The 4,165-nt window shown below is 40.7% G+C and overlaps 1 pseudogene; it reads left to right on the forward strand.

The window, feature by feature from the left end:
- LOC103210630 overlaps positions 1–2,825 on the forward strand; it is a 10,446-nt pseudogene extending 7,621 nt beyond the window's left edge.
- The last annotated feature ends 1,340 nt before the right edge of the window (positions 2,826–4,165 follow it).

Below are 4,165 nucleotides of genomic sequence, written 5' to 3' on the forward strand. Positions count from 1 at the left end.
ATTGGTTTCCCTTTTCTTTGTTGAAGAGGGTCTGTGCAATCCTTCTGCCTAGTCCGCCATCTTGCCCCACCTCTCGGACAAGCCATTCTTAATGGAAAGAAGAAATAAGTGTGTGGACTCATTCACTCAATTTGCGCAGTCAACATTCTTTTGCTGAAAATATATCATGTTTGACATTTTTTGGAACTCCTGAGATGTTTTCTTTCTTGCTGCTTACACCAATCCATGTGTTCTTGTTGTTAGGTGCCATCGGGCCAGCTCCACGTCATAACAACCCTATATACAACAGAAAGAAATGCTGCACAGTTCTGTGCCAGCCTCACAATCCTTGCTATACCTGAGCTCCTCATTGCAGCCACTGTGTCAGTCCATCTCATTGAGAGCCTTCCATGTTTTTGCTGACCACCCACTTTAACAAGCATGATATCCTTCTCCAGGGAATGGTCCCTTCTGACAACATGACCAAGGTAGATGAGATCAAGTCTGGCTATTCTTGCTTCCAAGGAGCATTCTGGCTGTACTTTGCCCAGGACATAATTTTTAGTTCATCTGGCAGTCCATGGTACTTCCAGTATTCTTCGCCAACACTACAATGCAAAAGTATCAACTCTTCTTCAGTCTTCCTTACTCATTATCCTGCTTTCACGTGCATATGACACTATGGAAAATACCATGGCTTGGGTTAGGTGTATTTTAGTTTTCAAAGAAGTTTTTTTGCAGCAGCTTTGCCCAGTGTTATACATCTTTTGATTTCTTGACTGCAGTTTCCATTGCTGTTAACTGTGGAACCAAGTAATATGAAATCTTTGGCAACTTCAATCTTTCCTCTATTTATCATGATGCTACTTACTGGTGCAGTTGTGAGGATTTTCGTTTTCTTTATGTTGATGTGTAATGCATACTGCAGACTGTAGTCTTTAATCTTCATCAGTAAGTGCTTCAAGTCACCTTCATATTCAATAAGCAAGGCTATATCGTCTGCATATCGCAGGTTGTTAATGAGTTTTTCTCTAATCCTGATGCCACGTTCTTCTTCATATAGTCCAGTTTCTTGGTTTATTTGCTCAGCATACAGATTGAATGATTTTTGTGAAAGGATACAACCGTGATGCACTCTCTTCCTGATTTTTAACCATGTAGCATCCTCTTGTTCTGTTCAAATGACAGCCTCTTGGTCTTTGTACAGGTTCCTCAAGAGCACAATTAATTATTGGAATTCCCATTCTTTTCAATGTCATCCATAATTTGTTATGATCCACAAAGTGAAATGTTTTTGCATAGTCAATAAAACACAAGTAAAGATCTTTCTGGTATTTTTGCTTTCAGCCAAGTTCCATCTGGCATCAGCATTGATATCCATTGTTCCACATCCTCTTCTGAATCCAGCTTGCATTTCTGGAAGCTTTCAGTCAATATACTGCTACAACTGTTTTTGAATTATCTTCAGCAAAATTTTACTTGCATATTAATGATATTTTTTGACAATTTCCACATTCTGTTGGTTGGTACACAAATTTAAATAATAGTAGTATTAACTGCTCTTCCTCATAGGTGTATGGATATTATCCTATCACTGACAGCATTGTATCAGAATAGGCCCTGAAACATTCTTTGTGACTATGAATGCCAAGCCATTCCTATTTAATTTGTCATTCCTGGCATAGTAGATTATATGGCAGTCTGATTCAAAATGGCCAAAACCAGTCAATTTCAGCTCACCAGTGCCTAGGATATTGATTTTTATCCTTTCCATTTCATTCTTGACAACTTATAATTTTCCTAGATTCATACTTTGTACATTCCATGTTCCAATTATTAATGGATGGTTGCAGCTGTTTCTTCCCATTTTGAATCATACCCCACCAGTAAGTGGAGGTCCTGAATGTTTTACTCCATCCGCATCATTAAAGTCGACTCTACTTTGAGGAGGTAGCTCTTCCCCAGTCATATTTTGAGTGCCTTCCAACCCAAGTGACTCATTTTCCAGCGATGAATAAGACAATGTTGCAGGGCTATTCATAAAGTTTTCCAGTAATATATCAGACAGTGTATCACTGCTATTCATAAGATTTTCACTGGCCAATTCTTTGAGAAGTGATGGCTCCTTTCTTCTGAGTCTGTCTCAGCCTGGAAGCTCCACTGAAACTTGTCTACCATGGGTGACACTGCTGGTATTTGAAATGCCTGTGGCAGAGCCTCCAGCCTCATAGCAACACACAAGCCACTACAGTATGACCAACTGACAGATGAGTGGTGCTCACCCACCCATTAGATGTGTTAATTGACCAAACTGCAGTGTCAGTGAAAAGACTATCAACAACATGCTGGAGTGCTCATCAAGCTACAGTTAATCCAGTTAAAGTTTGATAATTTCGAAAGAGCAATTGAAGCTCTATGTGATCCATATGAAAATTTGAACATCAGAAGAGCAGCAGAAAGTCTTTGGCTGGCTGTCTGTGGTTTCAGTTTTCTGTGCTACTTGTACTTCTTGTGTTTTGTGCTTTCAGAAGTTCATGTTAAACAGCAATGCCTGCAGATTTAAAGCTCAACAAGGCGGTGACAAACCTAGAGGTACTAAGATTTTTTTCTGCACAAGGAATGCAGTTACCTAGTGGGCCATGCATTTGAACAAGCACTTTTAAAATCAAACAGATAAGGAATTACCGCAGAGAGAAAAAGCGAGTTGGAAAGAGGATGGTGGGGGATGGAGAGCAAGCAAGCGATGCTGGACTCACTCTGCAAGAAGTAATAAGAGAGTGATGATTGAGTGCATGATCACTTTCACTCTGAGCTCCAGATCAGATCAAGAGCCATCAAAGAAGTAGGTTGTTCAAGAGAAGTCTCTTATCTTTCACTGAACAAGAGTGAAAGATATCCATTCCAAAACTGACCACATTCTATAATGAGGTTCCAAAGAATGAGCTTTTAATAGAAACACCAAGGCTGCACAGGAGCCTGAAACAAGCAAAGGTTGATCTGGAGAAGTCAAAGATTGGGCAACATTAGAAGTTTGACATTCATAGCTGAATGGGATTTCATAGAATCTCTCCTAGACCTTTCAAAATTATTTCTGATGATCTTTTGTGACTGTGGCTTCCTAAGAGAAGAGTTTTCAAAGCTGAAACATATTAAGAACTATTTGTGAAGTAACATGGGACAGTCAAGGCTTTCTGATCTTGCAATGTCATTGACTGAAAGTGAGTTAGTGAAAAGCATTGATTTTGATGAAGTGGTTCGCAAGTTTGCAGCTTTATTTTATTTTAAGAGCTTGTTTTACATTCAACATAACACTTACATTTAGTTTCATTCCCCATTACCATGTCCAACCCTAACCCGGTCTCCTCTCCTCCCTACCCTGTAACCCTCCCCCTGTGCCCCTCATAATTATGCACTCCTGTTTGTCCTGCATTTCCTCAGTTTGAATGTTGGTCCTCTGGTTTCCCATGGTCTATTGCTCTAAGGGATGTATGGCTATAGAATATGTGGGTGTGTCATCCTGTGTTGAGTGGTCTGCACATACATCTTGTTAACTATTGGGCTGAGAGCCCGCCCCTGGGGGTGAGTTTTATTCCAGGCGCCGAATGTATTCCAGGGAGTATTGGGAGTCTCACCAGATTTCATCTGACCAGTAATTCTGGTCATTACTGAGTTTTTGGGTTTTGTTCCACATTTTCCCTCCCACTCTATCCAGGATCTCCAGATTTTATCCTTTCTTGAGTGGTTGGCATTGGTAGCCGGGCACCAACTAGTTCTTCTGGTCTCGAGGGCCATTGTGTCCTAGGGCAGATTGCTTCTAAATGCCCTTATTTTATTTTTGCGTACTTCACTTCTGATGCTAGGAGACCATTAGCTGCATCTTAGATGGCCGCTTGAAAGCTTTTAAGACCCCAGTCACTACTCACCAATGTAGGATGAGGAGCAACACTTTTATGTATTTTTTTGTGCCAATTGAGTCTGGTGTCCCCCAGTACTAAGGTCCTGAGATGGTAGATCTATTGGATCGCTCTCCCATACTGTCTGATTGTCTGTGAGGGATTTCTCTGCATCTATCTTCTATTGTTTCTGTAAGGACTGCAGGTGTTTTGTAGCACTGGTGTCTGTGCAAGATTAGCCTTAGCTGAATCTATCCTTGGTCTAGAGTATGCTTCTGTTCACTGACCCGCAT

Source organism: Orycteropus afer, unplaced genomic scaffold (assembly GCF_000298275.1).
Source record: "Orycteropus afer afer isolate SDZICR_OR568_19922 unplaced genomic scaffold, OryAfe1.0 scaffold00632, whole genome shotgun sequence".
Classification (NCBI taxonomy): Eukaryota; Metazoa; Chordata; class Mammalia; order Tubulidentata; family Orycteropodidae; genus Orycteropus; species Orycteropus afer.